Source organism: Phocoena phocoena, chromosome 10 (genome assembly GCF_963924675.1).
Source record: "Phocoena phocoena chromosome 10, mPhoPho1.1, whole genome shotgun sequence".
Taxonomy (NCBI): domain Eukaryota; kingdom Metazoa; phylum Chordata; class Mammalia; order Artiodactyla; family Phocoenidae; genus Phocoena; species Phocoena phocoena.
The window spans coordinates 82803686-82821471 of record NC_089228.1 but is presented as its reverse complement, the minus strand read 5'-3'; the positions used below and the strand labels follow the sequence as shown (position 1 = coordinate 82821471).

Here is a 17786-nt window from a genome sequence, read left to right as displayed (position 1 = left end):
CGTGGCACGTGTGTCTGCTCGTCTCCAGAAGGCAACACCAGGGCCGCCCACTTCTGGAACGTTCTGTCCTCTGAAGGCCTGGTCTCTACAGGCTCCATGGCCTGGGTCTGGTCCTCCTCACCATGCTGCCAAGTCAGGGTGACCTCTGAGGGCCCAAGATCTCAGGGTGACCTCTCCATCAGGGCTGGGATGGTGTGTGACCTGTGCTCTGGAGGCTATGTGGTAGACAAAGCAGGGAGGGCCCAGGCAGGGGCTTGCTGAGTAGCATCGACTCCAAAGATCAGGACACCATAACTCCTGATGGTTTGGCTGCCAACCAGCACGAGGCAGGGACCGTCCTATAGCCAGCGGGTGAAGGGAACGAGCACTAAACAGCCAGGTCCAGGACACGGAGGTGACAACTCTGTCCAACATTCTGCTCCAGGATAAGATCCTCTTCAAGGACTCTCCTCCCTCTTTTTTTTTTTTTTTTTGTTTTCCTGTCAGTGGTGTGCAGGGTTTTTTCTAATAGTTTTATGTTTCATAGTTTTTAAATCTTGTGACCAGACAAGTTTGTTGCCATTTCTACCTCTCTGCACTTTATTGAGGCTTTTTGTATCGTACGTTGTAAACTTTTGGACAGTTCCAAACATTTGAAAAGAAGGTACATTCTCTGTGTTCTTGGAATAGGATTTGCTATATCTCCATGAAGTTTTCCTTAGTAGTTTTGTTATTTAGGTATTTTGTATTGACAGTTATTTATTGACTTCTTGATATGTTATGGACTAGAAGAAATCACTCAAAGATTCCTATTAGCAATGAGTTTTTGCCCATTTTACTTGTATTCTTATAGTTCTGCTTTTTATATTTTGATACTTTTTTCCTGTATGACCTTTAAGGAGAGTTATATCTTAATTGTGGATTATAATTTTCTTAGTAACATAAAACACCCTCTGTTGTCTCACTTAATAATTTTTTTGCTTTGAATACACTCCTGTTCGAAAATAAGATCAAGACCCCAGATTTCTTTCATTTTGTATTTAGCTTATATATCTCTGCACAGCACTGCCTTAATTTTAAATTTAAAGCTTTAAAAACTGTATATTTAGGGGCTTCCCTGGTAGCGCAGTGGTTCAGAGTCCGCCTGCCGATGCAGGGGACACGGGTTCGTGCCCCGGTCTGGGAGGATCCCACGTGTCGCGGAGCGGCTGGGCCCGTGAGCCATGGACGCTGAGCATGCGCGTCCCGAGCCTGTGCTCCGCAATGGGAAAGGCCAAAACAGTAAGAGGCCCACGTACCGAAAAAAAAAAAAATTTAATTTAAAGAATACTGGGAGAATGAATCTAAAAGAGGTATCTTTGAGAGTGGAGAGAAATACTATTGTCTAGGACTAGAAGTTTAGGGCTTAGTTTAAAAACAGGGAATATGCCTGAAGGTACTCTTTAATGAAGCACCAGGTGGGTTCAGCAGATGTTGGCCGGGATCCTTACATGAACCACTTCAGACTGGACAGCTCTGGGTGTCTCCTGAATTGATTTCTCTATTTCACTTGAGTTTTCACGGTGCTTTGTCACCTTCTAAAATTATATTAGCCAACAGTAAGAGAATTTGACCTAGAAGATGTGGTGTCAGAATTGCTTACTGTCCTTTGGTACTTTTATTCCAGGAAAATTGTTGAGGGATCTGGAATATAAAACAAGTGAGCATCTAGAGGGGATAGTGGCTGAAGGTTGCTAATTGCAGCTTTCCTATGAAGCCCCATTACTTATGGGTCAGCTCTTTCATTTTAAAGAGGAAGGTCTTCGTGTGACTAATGTATCCAAATTCTTTATCCTGAGAATTCAGATTTCAAACCCACAAACCTTTCCCCAGATCTGTGCAGCTGCAGTGATCTCAGTCCTTACCGTTTTGCCCTCTCAAGTCTCATCACACTGCCTGTGCCCTTGAACTTTCTGTGTTCTCTTCATTTTCCAGATGTGGTTGCTAATAGTATGAGCACAAGGGCACAAGCAGTTTCTGGCCTGCTCCCCTGAGGAGTCTACCCCCATGGGCATAAAGGCCCCAGAACCTATGGGATAAACCTCATTTGCTGTCTTCTGTGATGCCACACCTTTGCCTCCTTGTCCCCACAGGGAGGATCATCCTGAATTCCCACACAGCCAATGGCTACCTCTCAGTGTTTCCAAATGGGAAGAGCGTGATATTCACTGGCCTGTGGATGAACACATAGCAGCATGGTCAGCAATTTGATCCGGAGCCTGGTGTGCTGGGCAGTAAGGGCTTCACGCGGGGCAAAGTGTATCAGGAAGTGACAGAGGACAGGATCTGGTGGGGAGCAGAGGAGGAAGAAGAAGCAGTGAAATACGGGGGTGGAAGCAGAGGTGTGTTTGGCAGTAGCTATCTTGGTGGATTTCTAGGCATCCCTGATGGGTCTAGTTCTCCTGGATATAGAGGTGAGAAGGAGCAGTCGGAGGGGAATGGTCGCAGGACAGTGGAATGTGGCCAGAATTCTGCCTGCTGAGGGCGGCAGGAGAGTCAGTGGTGAGAAGAGGGTTTCTCAGCTTCACCCCCAAGGAGGGGTTCTGGACTCTGCAGCTGTCCTCAGCTGAGGTCTATATACACACCGGCCCTGAGCCTTGCCAGATCCTGTCCTACTGTCCAAGGCTGACTGGAGCTGCTCTGGATTGTGATGATGGGAAGGTAACCTTTACCAATGCCAGAACTCAAGAGTTTCCCTATGAATTCTCAGCTTCCTTCACTGGGAGAATTTCCCCTTTCCTGTGGCTTGACTGCATGAGATCCAGACTTACGCTGAGACCCTGAGAGGAGACCTCCTGTGCACAGCACTGTGTGTTTTCACTGATCCTCTGCTCCTTTACATCATTCCCAACTCACTGCCTCAGCTGTGTGGTCCTTGCTGGGTTTCTGAATGCGCTTAGATGACTGGAGCCTTACGGTAGTCAGGACTCTCTTGTCCTCACTGCTTTGTCTCTAAAATGGGAGCTTGATCTGCTTTCTCTACAAGGGAATGATTGAAATGTCTTTAAAGTACTTATTAAAATGCATGTTAATTATTAATTTTTCTCTTCAGTTGCCTTTGATTTGGTTCTTCACCTGCCACTGAGATAAAGGTATGAGAACGAGTGACTATATCATAGGACTGCAGCCCCTGCCATGAATAGGAATTGATTACAACATCCATATCCATTTCTACAGCACCTTTTCTGTCACATAATTTCTCCTGCCATCCTTCTAAGCAGCTGAGGAAACAGTAAATGTTTTGCAGCTCATACCTGCTTACCGTTGATACATTATGAGACTTGAGCTATCTGGAGGGGGAATTGGTTTATTTCTTTCTGCTATGCTCTGATAATTTTTGCAGTAAGAAGCGGGGGAGTGGAAGCCATGTGAGGTTCAGGTGTATATGAGTTTTTGGAGGTCACTTGGACCTGAAGTTCAGTCTTATGTCAGCTGTGTTTTGAGGTGGTAGAAATAGATACTTAGCTTAATATTAAATTAGTAGTCTTAAGTATAAGCAGCAGATAACAAATTTGGCAAATTTTAGAAAATGGGAAAATTATTAAACGTTACAGGGGTTTGTAGAGTCTAAAGAGGGAGGGATATGTGGGCCTACCTGCTTGCAAATTCTGCCCCAAGAGAGCTGGGAGTCAGCGTGGGCACTGCAGTGAGAGGGAGGAGCAGCTAGGGGGTCGCAGGTGTTGAGAGGAAGGTTGGGATTGGCGGCACCTAAACAGAACATACCACGCATGAGGACAAGCTAGTGGAGAGCGGGTGTGATCTCGTGGGGAGCAGAGGAGGAAGAAGTAATGAACACACACAGGGGTGGAGCCAGAGCTGGGTTTGGCAGCAGCTATCTTGGTGGATTCATAGACCCAGCTGATGCGTATAGTTCTCCTGGACATAGAGATGAGAATGAAGAGTTGAGGAGGGAATGGTCTCAGGAAATTAGTGGATAGAACAGGCCGTAGTTCTTCATGTAAGTAACTCCTAAAGAAAAATCTGGCATAAGTGCACCAGATTGCCACAGAATAAGGATGCCTGCCTGTGCGCCAGCAACATTAAAGGTTAGGAAAGCGTGCTTTTGGCTTGTGTAATGAGAGGTGATCTCATCAAGACTCACGTAGTTTAGCATTCTCAAGACATGGGAGCAGCTGCTAGTTGCCTAAGAAGAACGTCCCTTATTTAAATTGCTGGGTTCAAGAGATGTGGGTATACTTGCTCTGATAGCTCAGTTGTATAAGAAAGTTTTGTCAAAACATTATGACCAAACAACAGAAGATTCCTATAACTGTATCTATCAATAAAAGCAAGTACAAGTCGAGTGCTGACGTTGTATGTTCAGATCCTCATTATAGAAGGGACAAAGCAACGTGCAAACAGATTTTTTTCTATATGGTGAGTGGCCAAAGGTTTTAACTATTACATTCAATTACAGCGCAGTCCATGTTTCACTTACAGGACTGAAAGGAACAGATTTTATAGGTTAAGGATGTAGATAGAGGATGTTGCAGTGCTTTTGGTTAGAAGTAATTATGAGATGAAATATGAGTAATTACTAAAGAACAGGGTCAGAATTTAGCCAGACAATGTTGAAACTGTTCCTCTTTAGAATGTTTCTTAAGTCAAAGATTAATATTAATAAGATACTTATCAGACAGATAAACAGAAAAAAAGTCAGAAAAAAGAAGCCAAGAAAAGAAATTATGGCTGATACTAGAACCACTGGGAAGAGTCCTCTGGGGATTCTAGATTCTGTGCCAAGAGAGTGACTCTGACCCCCCTTCTCTCAGGACAACTAAGGCATCCAGTCTCTCCAGGTATGCAGGGGAAGACAATCCCCGAAGTAACTGATTAGCAGTTCCCTTTGACCCCGGCGGCAGCAATGGGCACTATACTCTGGACAACTTTCTCTCTCTCAGGCCTTGCTCTCTGCCTCACCCTCAATCTGTCTGGAGGTCTGACTCCAGCTTTTCTGAGTTACTCCGCCCCCACACAAGTCAGGACCGGAAGTGGTGTTCTCCAACCCAGAAACCTGGAGCCTCTTACTCTGAGTTGTCTCAACCTGAACTTATAGCTATCCAAGGAACAGGAGATTATCCCAGACCTCACGTCCAGGCTGGTGTCTTTCTACACCCAACTCAACTGTCCTGTCTGTTCCCAGGATGGTCACATGAGTGCTGCTGGAGTGTCCCATGAGGGTTGCAAAATGTATAAATTTTCTGATTCATCCCCTCAGATTCCCCCAAAGACACATGAAACCCATCACTCTATCTCTGACCGTGAGGTCACCCTAAGATGCTGGGCCCTGGTCTTCTACCTTGTGGAATAACCCTGATCTGGCAGCATGATGGGGAGAACCCAACTCATGGCACAGAGGTTCTGGATAGAGAAAAATATACCATGCTAACACTAGTCTAATGAAAGCAAGAGTAGCTGTATTAATTTCAGACACAGCAGACTTCAACACATGGAAGGTTATCAGAAATAGCAAGAAAGGCATCACATACTGATAAAAGAGTCAATTCTCCAAAAGACACAACAATCTTTAATGTGAATGCACCTAACAACAGAGGGTCAAACGATGTGAGGCAAAAACTGATAGAATTGATAAGAGAAATAGATGAATCCACTCTTTTAGTTGGAGACTTCAACATCCCTCTCTCAGAAATGCACAGAGCAAGCAGGCATAAAATCAGTAAGGACATAATTGAACTCAAAACACTATCAATCGACTAGATATAATCAATATCTATAGACTTACTTCAGCCAACAACAGAAGAATACACAGTCTTCTCAAGCTCACATTAAACATTTACAAAGATAGACCACATTCTGGGCCATAAAACACACCTTAACAAAAAATTTTTTTAATAAATTTAGTTTATTTCTGGCTGCGTTGGGTTTTCTTTGCTATGCGCGGGTTTTCTCAAGTTGCAGCAAGCGGGGGCTACTCTTTGTTGTGTTGTGCAGGCTTCCCCTTGTGGTGGCTTCTCTTGTTGCAGAGCACGGGCTCTAAGCACAGAAGCTTCAATAGTTGTGGCTCACGAGCTCTAGAGCGCAGGCTCAGTAGTTGTGGCGCACGGGTTTACTTGCTTCTCGGCATGTGGGATGTTCCGAGACCAGGGATCGAACGCGTGTCCCCTGCATTGGCAGGCGGATTCTTCACCACTGCACCACCAGGGAAGTCCCCACCTTAACAAATTTAGAATATTAGAAGTCATACAGAGCCTGAACCAAGATGGAAGAGTAGAAGGATATGCTCTCACTCCCACTTGTGAGAACACCAAAATCACAACTAGCTGCTGGACAAACAGTGACAGGAAGACACTGGAACTCACCAAAAAAGATATCCCACATCCAAAGACAAAGGAGAAGCCACAATAAGATGGTAGGAGGGGCACAATCACAGCAAAATCAAATCCCATAACCACTGGGTGGGTGACTCACAGACTGGAGAATACTTATACCACAGAAGGCCACCCACTGGAGTGAAGGTTCTGAGCCCCACGTCAGGCTTCCCAACCTGGGGTTCCGGCAACGGGAGGAGGAATTCCTAGAGAAACAGACTTTGAAGGCTAGTGGGATTTGATTGCAGGACTTTGCCAGGACTGGGGGAAACAGAGACTGCACTCTTGGAGGGCACACACAAAGTAGTGTGCACATCGGGACCCAGGAGAAGGAGCCTTGAACCCAGAGGAGACTGAACCAGACCTACCTGCTAGTGTTGGAGGGCCTCCTGGAGAGGCGGGGGGTGGCTGTGGCTCACCGTGGGGACAAGAACACTGGCAGCAGAAGTTCTGGCAAGTACTCCTTGGCGTGGGCCCTCCCAGAGTCTGCCATTATCCCTACCAAAGAGCCCAGATAGTCTCCAGTGTTGTGTTGCCTCAGGCCAAACAACCAACAGGGAGGGAGCCTAGCCCCACCCATCAGCAGTCAAGCAGATTAAAGTTTTACTGAGCTCTGCCCACCAGAGGAACACCCAGCTCTGCCCACCACCACTCCCTCCCATCAGGAAACCTGCACAAGCCTCTTAGATAGCCTCATCCACCAGAGGGCAGACAGCAGAAACAAGAACTACAATCCTGCAGCCTGTGGAACAAAAACCACATTCACAGATAGACAAGACGAAAAGGCAGAGGGCTATGCACCAGATGAAGGGACAAGATAAAACCCCAGAAAAACAACTAAATGAAGTAGAGATAGGCAACCTTCCAGAAAAAGAATTCAGAATAATGATAGTGAAGATGGTCCAGGACCTCAGAAAAAGAATGGAGGCAAAGATCAAGAAGATGCAAGAAATGTTTAACAAAGACATAGAAGAATTAAAGAACAACAAACAGAGATGAAAAATACAATAACTGAAATGAAAACTACACTAGAAGGAATCAATAGCAGAACTGAGGCGGAAGAACAGATAAGTGACCTGCAAGACAGAATGGTGGAATTCACTGCCGCAGAACAGAATAAAGAAAACAGAATGCAAAGACATGAAGACAGCCTAAGAATCCTCTGGGACACCATTAAACGCAACAACATTCGCATTATATGGGTCCCAGAAGGAGAAGAGAGAGAGAAAGGACCCCAGAAAATATTTGAAGAGATTATAGTCGAAAACTTCCCTAACATGGGAAAAGAAATAGCCACCCAAGTCCAGGAAGAGCAGCGAGTCCCATATAGGATAAACCCAAGGAGAAATATGCCGATACACATAGTAATCAAACGGGCAAAAATTAAAGACAAGGAAAAATTATTGAAAGCAGCAAGGAAAAAACGACAAATAACATACAAGGGAACTCCGATAATGTTAAGAGCTGATTTCTCAGCAGAAACTCTGCAAGTCAGAAGGGAGTGCCATGATATAGGTAAAGTAATGAAAGGGAAGAACCTACAACCAACATTACTCTGCCGGGCAATGATCTCATTCAGATTCAATGGAGAAATCAAAAGCTTTACAGACAAGCAAAACCTATGAGAATTCAGCACCACCAAACCAGCTCTACAACAAAGGCAATAGGAACTTCTCTAAGTGGGAAACACAAGAGAAGAAAAGGACCAACAAAAACAAACCCAAAACAATTAAGAAATGCTCATAGGAACATACAAATCAATAATTATGTGAATGGATTAAATGCTGCAACCAAAAGACACAGACTTGCTGAATGGATACAAAAACAAGACCCATATATATGTTGTCTACAAGAGACCCACTTCAGACCTAGGGACACATACAGACTGAGATTGAGGGGATGGAAAAAACATATTCCATGCAAATGGAAATCAAAAGAAAGCTGGAGTAGCAATATTCATATCAGATAAAATACACTTTAAAATAAAGGATGTTACAAGAGACAAGGAAGGACAATACATAATGATCAAGGGATCAATCCAAGAAGAAGATATAACAATTATAAATATATATGCACCCAACATAGGAGCACCTCAATAAATAAGGCAACTGCTAACAGCTGTAAGAGAGGAAATCGACAGTAACACAATAATAGTGGGGGACTTTAACACCTCACTTACACCAATGAACATATCATCCAAAATGAAAATAAATAAGGAAACAAAAGCTTTAAATAACACAATACACCAGATAGATTTAATTGATATTTATAGGACATTCCATCTAAAAACAGCAGGTTACACTTTCTTCTCAAGTGCTCATGGAACATTCTCCAGGAGAGATCACATCTTGGGTCACAAATCAAGCCTCAGTAAATTGAACAAAATTGAAATCATATCAAGCATCTTTTCTGACCACAACGCTATGAGATTAAATCAATGTGATACATCATATTAACAAATTGAAGAATCAAAACCGTATGATCATCACAATAGATGCAGAAAAATTTTTGACAAAATTCAACACCCACCTATGAGAAAAACTCTCCAGAAAGTGGGCATAGAGGAAACCTACCTCAACATAATAAAGACCATATACGACAAACCCACAGGAAACATCATTCTCAATGGTGAAAAACTGAGAGCATTTCCTCTAAGATCAGGAAAACGACAAGGATGTCCACTCTCACTGCTATATTCAACATAGTTTTGGAAGTCCTAGCCTCGGCAATCAGAGAAGAAAAAGAAATACAAATTGGAAAACAAGAAGTAAAACTGTCACTGTTTGTCGATGACAGGATACTATACATAGAGAATCCTAAAGATGCCACCAGAAAACTACTAGAGCTAATCAATGAATTTGGTAAAGTTACAGGATACAAAATTCATGCACAGAAATCTCTTGCATTCCTATACACTAGTGATCAAAAATCTGAAAGAGAAATTAAGGAAACACTCCCATTTACCATTGCAACAAAAAGAATAAACTACCTGGAAATAAACCTACCTAGGGAGAGAAAAGACCTGTATGCAGAAAACTATAAGACATTGATGAAATAAATTAAAGATGATGCTTACAGGTGGAGAGATATACCATGTTCTTGGATTGGAGGAATCAATATTTTGAAAATGACTATACTACCCAAAGCAATCTAGAGATTCAATGCAATCCCTATCAAATTACCAATGGCATTTTTTACGGAACTAGAACAAAACATCTTAAAATTTCTATGGAGACACAAAAGACCCCCAATAGCCAAAGCAGTCTTGAGGGGAAAAAACGGAGCTGGAGGAATCAGACTCCCAGATTCAGACTATGCTACAAGCTACAGTAATCAAGACAATATGGTACTGGCACAAAAACAGAATCATAGATCAATGGAACAAGATAGAAAGCCCAGAGGTAAGCTTGAGGGAGGCGATATGGGGATCTATGTATACATAGAGCTGATTCACTTTGGTACACAGCAGAAACTAACACAGCATTGCAAAGCAATTATACTCCAATAAAGATGTTCAAAAGAAAAATGGGGCTGGGACAGCTGGACATGCACATGCAAAAAAAACCTAATAAACAATAAAACGAATCTAGATGCAGACCTTACACCCTTCACAAAAATTAAATCAAAATGGACCACAGACCTAAAGGTAAAATGCAAAAGTGTAAAACACCTAGAAGTAACATAGGAGGAAACCTAGATTACCTAGAGTATGGCAGTGACTTTTTAGATAAAACACCAAAGACACAATCCATAAAAGAAACAAGTGATAAGCTGGGCTTCATTGAAATTAATAATATCTGCTCACAGAAAGGCAATGTCAAGAGAATGAGAAGACAAGACACAGACTGGGAGAAAAATAGGTAGTATTTTACCTATTTTAGTAGGCAGAAAATAGAGGTATTTTAGGGTAGTGAAACACTCTGTCTGATACTACAATAATGGACACATGTTCCTATACATTTGTCCAAACCCACAGAATGTAGAGTTCCAAGAGTGAATCATAATATAAACTATGGACTGTGGGTGATGATGATGTGTCAGTGTAGGTCCATCAGTTGTAAAAAACGCACCACTCTGCAGGGGACATTGATAATGGGGCATGCTATGCATGTATGGGGTCAGGGGGTATATGGGAAATCTCTGTATATCCCCCTCAATCTTGCTGTGCACTTAAAACTACTCTACAAAAATAAAGTCTTAATAACATGTGAACAAGTGTTATCTAAATACCCAGCATCACAGAAAAGTCTGCCTTCTTGTGAGAGGACTCTTTCACTTACAAGTTAACAAAACTGGAATGAATCTAGCTTTGGCAAGAGAGGTTTAACATGCTGATTTACCGGGGAAGGCCAGGGGTGAGGCCAATTAGAGACATGAATGGACCCGGAGACTCAAATTTGTCATCAGACCTCAATTTCTCTTCTCTTTCACTGTTCCTGGGGAAGACAGACAATATGATCTCTAACCCCTTCACATTACCCACTTTCACAACTTCAGCAGAAAGATAAACATCTTTCTCACACTGACCATACCTAAACTACTGGAGAGGAAAGACTACCCTTGGACCAATCCCTGTTGCTAGGTGGATGTGGTACAACGTGGTAACCTGACTTGTCAGGCCTGGGTCATGTGATTTCCTCATCTCTCGGTTCATTATATTTCCTAAGTTATTTAAGGTCATGCTGATTATTAAACCATGTAACTATTAAACAAAAAGACTTTCACAAATTCTCAGAACCATAAGAAAATAAGTGAGAACATTAACTATTAGAACCGCTGGGTGTCCTTTTATTTCCTCTCCTTTATATTTCTACCTAGCCTTTTGCCTCCTCCATTCCCCAAATTACCAAGAAGACTGGGCTACATTTCTGGGATCACAATTTTGTGCTGTATTCCTGTGGGATGAACACAAAATCCCTTGGACCTCAGCTCTGATCTCTGCACTACTGGCTATCAGCCCTGTGAGATGCCACACTTACAGGTGGTTGCCAGAGCCCCCCTTGTGGTGAGCACACTTCTGAGATGTGATTCCCATCTCCTGGTGTTCATGCACTTGTGTAATTCCCACCTTTGGAGTATAAGGTGGACCTAGTGACTCATTTGTAATAAAGAGAATACAGTGAAGCTGCTGTCCCTGGGATGTTGCCCTTATCAGCATGACCCAACATACCTAAGACCATGTCATTGGTCCATGAGCAACCAGGGAAAGCAGAAGAGAAGGGAAAGTCTCATTGTGTATCTCCATCAGAGCTCTTGGGTGACCAAGTGCATCATCAATGAACAGTAATAGTTTGAAAGGAATCTTTTTCTGAGCAATAAGTTTCAATAGTGGGCTGAAAATATTTAGTCCACCATGTTGTAAACAGATGTGCTCTCATCTAGGCTTTGCTGTTCTATTTACAGATCACAGGCAGAGTAGATTTAGCATAAACCTTAAAGGGCCTGGGATTTGAGGAATGGAAAATACGCACTGGCTTCAAGTTTAAGTCACCAGCTGCATTAGCCCCTAACAAGAGAGTCAGCCTGGCCTTTGAAGTTTTGAAGCCAGGCATTGACTTCTCCTCTCTAGCTATGGAAGTCCTAGATGGCATCTTCTTCCAATAGAAGGCTGTTTCATCTATACAGAAAATTTGTTATTTAGTGTAGCCGCCTTCATTGATGGTCTTAGCTAGACCTTCTGGATAACTTGCTGCAGCTTCTACGTCAGCAGTGCTGCTTCACCTCGCATTTCCATGTTACAGAGACGGCTTCTTTCCTTAAACCTCATGAACCAACCTCTGCTAGCTTTACACTTTTCTTCTCCAGCTCCTCACCTTCTCGGCCTTCATAGATTTGAGGAGAGTTAGGGCCTTGCTGTGGTTTGGAATTTGGCTGAAGAGAATGTTGTGGGTGGTTTGATCTTCTATTCAGAGCACTAAAACTTTCCCCATATCAGCGATAAGGCTGTTTTGCATTCTTGCCAGTCTGTGTGCTCACTGGAGTAGCACGATTTATTTTCTTCAAGAACTGCTCCTTTGCTTTCACAACTTGGCTAACTGTTTGGTGCAAGAGGCCTAGCGGTCAGCCTATCTAGGCTTTTGACCTTCCTCACTCAGCTTAATCATTTCTAGCTTTTGATTTAAAGTGAAACATATGCTACTCTCCTTTCACTTGATCATTTAGAAGCCATTGCACGGTTTTTAACTGGCTTAATTTCCATGTTGTTGTGTCTCAGGGAATCGGGCGGCCTGAGGAGAGGTAGAGAGATGAGGGAACGTCTGGTCGGTGGAGCAGTCAGAACACACACAGATTTATCCATAAGTTTGTTGTCTTCTATGGGAGTGGTTCCTGGTGCCCTCAAACAATTACAATAATAACATCAAAGATCACTGATCACAGACCAGCATAATAAATATGATAATAATGAAAAGTTTGAGATATTGTGAGAATTACCAAACTCTGATACAGTGTATGGTCAGGCCACTCAGGATGGCTGTTCTCTTGTTCTCTTGTACATGCCCTGTCCGACCAAGGCCTGCTTCACAGCTACACACTACCCACATGACTGACCTCCTACATACTTGCCCCTAGCCCTAGCTAGTGATTGTTCTTATCAGGGAGGATGTGAGGGGTGTGCCCTCTACTGGTTTCCCTGGTAACTAATGAGCCCACCTGACGTCAATTCCCCTGTAACTGGTAATATACCCCTGGCCCCCGCACACGGTGGGGTCTCGCTCCAGGATCTAGCTTCAGACGTGTAAGCTTCCCCATCCATTACACCACTGACGCCTCTGTTGCTGACTCCGAGCCTTTCTTCTGTCTTGAAGCTGGGCAAGCACAGGCCTTGTAGGCCTGCGGGGTGCAGCCCAACACACAGAGACATGAAGTGAGCAAATGCTGTTGGAAAAGTGGCGCTGATGACTTGCTCACCGCAGGGTTGGCACAAACCTTCAATTAGTAAAAAATGCAGTATCTTCAAAATGCAATAAGACGCGGTACACCTGCACAGGTCGACACCAATTACTTCCTTGAAGCTTTGTCTAAAATTCCAGGAAGGGAGGGGTGAAATCAAACAGTGTCTATTTCAGCTCCTTGGGGGAAGGTGTGAGATTACAGTGGGTAAAACTATTGTTTCCTTCTCTTTTCTGGAGCTCTCCCATCTCTCCCAGGCTGGCCATTCTATGTAGCAGGAGACAGATGATTGCAGGCAAAACCCAGGCTTTTTCTCCCACCCTCCCATCCTTCTTTCTTTACCATTAATATTGCGATCATCAGATTACAATATTCCCATATTTGGATTTCCCCTGCGACCCCATTCACTCAACTCTGACTCTACCGCGGGCACCGTCTAACCCCACATGTAAGTGCTCATTCCTGCACGCCCGCCCCCTCCTTAAGATGCCAATCTCGAGTCCAGGTTGTCACCTGTGTTTCTGACCGACTGGCTACAGATTGGATGTTCTAATGATCCCCCACTCGGGTTTGATTAATTTTCTAGAGCGGCTCACGGAGCTCAAAGGAACACTTTCCTTACTAGACTATTGGATGTAACTCTGGAACAGCCAGACGGAGGAGACACGAAGGGCAAGTGTGTGGGAAGGGCGTGGAGCTTCCGTGTCCTCTCAGATCGGGACACTCTCCCCAAATCTCCGTGTATTCACCAGCGTGGAGACTCTCTGAACCTCATCATTTTGGGGTGTTATGGAGGCTTCATTAAATAGGCATGATTGATTACATCATGGGCCATTGCAGTAGGTGAAACCTCCAGCCCCTCTCGGCTCCCAGGACATGGGGGATGGGGTGGTACCGGAAATTCCAACTGCCTATTAACATGGTTGCTTCTCCTGGTAACCAGCCCCCATCCTGAGGTTCAGTCCAAAAGCCAACCTTTAACATAACAAAACACACCTCTGTGGCTCTCATCACTTAGGAAATTCGAAGGATTTTAAGAGTTCTGTGCCAGAAATATAAAATTAGGAAAATGAATGAATGTGTTTTCTTTTGTTTTCTTCCAAGCATACGGGTTTATTGAGGGCATGGGGGTCTACAGGACAGCCCCAGGTGCCTGTGGAGAAGGCCCGCCATCGGTCTAGAGGGCCGCGGCCCCGGGGGCAGCCGGGGATGGGGTCTCCAAAACCTGGGTTTACTTGAAAGTGTGACTCTCCGCTCCACCGCGCCCAAAGCCTCTGGGTCCGAACATGGCCCAGTAGCAGGGTTGGTTGCAATAGGGCTTGCCTTCGTGCTCAGTGTGTCCCCTCGCCCCGAGGTCAGCGTCTTTCCACATTTCTCACACTTCAGGCAAGGTCATGCCAGTCCTTCCCCAGGAGGTCACCCGCTCAGCCAAGTACACCTCCTCGTCACACTTGGGGCACTTGGGCACGGTGGCGCCGGGTCCGGGGCGGGTGGCTGGGCGGGCGGGAGCACACCGGAGCGCGGGACTCGGAAAATGAATACGTTTTAATTCAATTTATAATAGCATCAGGATAAAATATTTAGGTATCAATTTAAAGAAAGTGCGCCACTGAAAGTGCGTACACTGAAATTATATAGTTTTGCTTAGAGTTTCAATGTCTTTGGTAAAGTATTCCTTCTGTTCATTCATAGTATTCCTGAGCTCGTTATACTGCCTTTCTGAATTTTCTTGTAGCTTGTGGCGTTTCCTCATGAGCTGTTTTGAAATCGCTATCAGTTATGTCACAGTATTCCATGACCTTAAGTTTGGTTTCTGGAGAACTGTCCTTTACCTTTCGTGATGCAGTGTCACTGTGGTTCTTCGTGTGCTTGCTGTGCTGTTCCTCTGCCAGCACTGGTGAAGTGGGGAGCACTTTTCTGCTTCATTCTAACCATTCAACAAATTAGAGAGCAGAGGCTTTTCTCTTCTCTTCCAGGAGGTGGCGCTAGAGCACAGGTTTGGGGTTCTCCTACCTGTGTTACCTGCTTGGGAGAGTTGGCACTTTCCACCCCCCATCAGGGGTGTGGTCCCGTGCCCTCTTATTGCTTCTTGTGCCTCCAGGGATTTTGCTGCCTTGTTGCTGCCTGTGCCACTGGCATCACTGCCCGGTGACCTGGGATAGTGGGCTCTTCCCTCGTGTCCAGGATTCCCTGAACCACAGGGGAAGAGGGGGGCGTTGGTAGCTGGGGTGGTGCAGGCACCTCTGCCATGTCCCGTGCTGTAAGGATCTCCGGCTCTGCTGCTGCCAGTGGGTGGCTGGAGGGGCCAAAGTCATGGGCGTCTCAGGGACTGGTGGCTGGGGCCCCAGGACCCACTTCTGCTGCTGCCTAGTTACCTGGGGCCCTGGGCACTGCTGAGGCTGGAAGGCTGGATTCCTGTGTCCTGTTGAAGCTGCTACTGGGTGTTCTGGGGCTTCCAGCTCAGTGGCTGCAGGTGGAGAACAGGATCGCAGGCTCCTCCTCTGCTCTTCCCTCGGTTCAGCCTCGTCTCTGTGTCCCAGTCCACCCACCTTTCCATGCACACTGGGTGGGATTCTCCGGAGTCCTGGTGTGTTGGGCAGAGTCACCTGTGGTGTGTCGTGGATGTTTACTGGTTGCGGATGGAAGGGGGGAGAGACAAAGGCAGCTTTTCACTCCTCCGTGTGGCTGATGTGACTGATGTGTCTCCTGCAGGTCGCAGTTTTATGTCCAGAATCTGCCGATTCTGTTCAGCTGGAAGCCTGGCTCAGCTGCAGCCTGTGGGGCCCTGGGGAGCCTCCCCTGACACCTGACCACGAACTCCTGGGTCAACATCAGTGCCAGAAATTAGATCTGAGTCCAGGACCACAGGGCTTTTAAATTCAGGTTGAAAAGTGGCTGGAGGGATCCAGACAGCATGTCCCTGTCTATTATTAGGTCCACGGAGGGGAAGAAGAGGCAGGACACTGGGGTGTCCTGGGCTCTCGGGACTGGGGAGGAGCGGAGAGGAACCTCGAGGCTTCAAACGGTGGCGGATTTCATGCCTGGACAGGAGGGGCCATGCTTGGTGTCCTTGGGTTCGGTGTTGGGATGCCTGGGTCCTGTAGGTCTGGGGAGGGGGGAGGTCATTTTTGTGTCTCAGGGAAATGTTAGGGGGATCCCCGGGCCCAGACTCATGGCTGATCTCCTTGTCCCACTGCGGTCTCCAGGCTCCACTCCATGTCCTGTCCTCTGCTCTCCTGTCCTCTGTTCTCCACCTCCACAAGCTGGGCAGGTCTTTTTCCAAAGGTCCTTAGCCAGTCTTTTTGGCACAGTGGTCACCGCTGTCTTAGCTCACAGGGAGACGATGTCCAGGTAGCCCCGGGCTGTGAGCTGGGATGGACTCTCCCTTCCTTGAGTCTCCCTGCTGCCCCCCAGCACCATGTGTGTGTGGGGTGGAGTGAGGACTGGGGGTCAGTTTATTTCTCTGGAAGAGAGGAATTCCTTTAACCACCTCCCCTCTCTCCTTTTCTCTTTTCTCTTTCTTCTAGGAGTATTTGAGTTATACCATACCTGTAAGGACAGGAAAACACCGAAAACATAAGCATAGTTTACCAGCAAAATAGAGAGCTGACACCTGTGTACTTATCATCCAGGTGAAAAACAGAGCCTCTACCAGCGCCCAGGCCAGAAGCCCCTGAGCCTGTCCCCACACAGACCCCACCCTCCCCGCCTACGTGTCCACTGAGTGAGCCGCCCTGCCCCTCTCCTCTCTCGTTCCTCCCCCTCCACTCCAGTTGGCCTCCATCCCCTAATGTCACTGTTTCCTTCCTCTCCTCACTTCTCCAGGAGCCTCCCCATCTTCATAGGCAGATATCTGAGGGGCTCTCCTCCCCCTCCCCCTCCCCCTGCCCCCCTTCTACCTCATTCTAGGGCTGGAGGTTCCAGAGTTGATTCCCTAGAGGAAGAGTCTATAACCCTGTCAGCAGCTGCAAGAAGTGACAAGGACTTGGGGTTCAAAGTCCTACCCGTGGAGACTGAGGACACCCAGTATGTTTGTGGGGTCCACCCTGGACTTGGGAACCAGCTGTTAATGGCCTTGAAATCAGATCCTCCCTGAGGCCTTAGTCCTTGGTGGTTTGATGGGGAGAAAAAGGTCCCTGTCAGCATGTATTCTGAGTAACAGTTCAGACTTTGAACTTGACACGGGATGAACTCCAACTTCTGTGCGCAGCACTGACCCACTGCTAGGAGCCCAAGGAAACCCTGGGCAGGTCTTTTGTAAGGGGGTCAAAGGGGAGCTCAGGTCTCCTGTCATCAGCGACTGTGGCCACACGGGGGCGCCACCACTCCGCCCTCTCCTATTCAGCACAGGGAAGGGAGAGGATGGGCTGTGGTCTGAGTCCGACAGAGATGGCTGCCCTGGAGGCTGGTCAGCAATCAGGGGATGAAGATGCTGCCTGAGCAGCTCTGGGGTCGGGCTCGGGGATGCGGCGGGGATTAGAGGGGAGGAGAGCCTTGGAGCCCTGCCTTGTGTCTGAGGTTTCCATCTTTCCTCTCCACAACCCATCT

General features: G+C 46.0%; 1 pseudogene; it reads right to left on the bottom strand.

The window, feature by feature from the left end:
* Nucleotides 1-14469: 14469 nt before the first annotated feature.
* Nucleotides 14470-15488, bottom strand: LOC136129662 (cysteine-rich protein 1 pseudogene; annotated as a pseudogene).
* Nucleotides 15489-17786: the final 2298 nt, after the last annotated feature.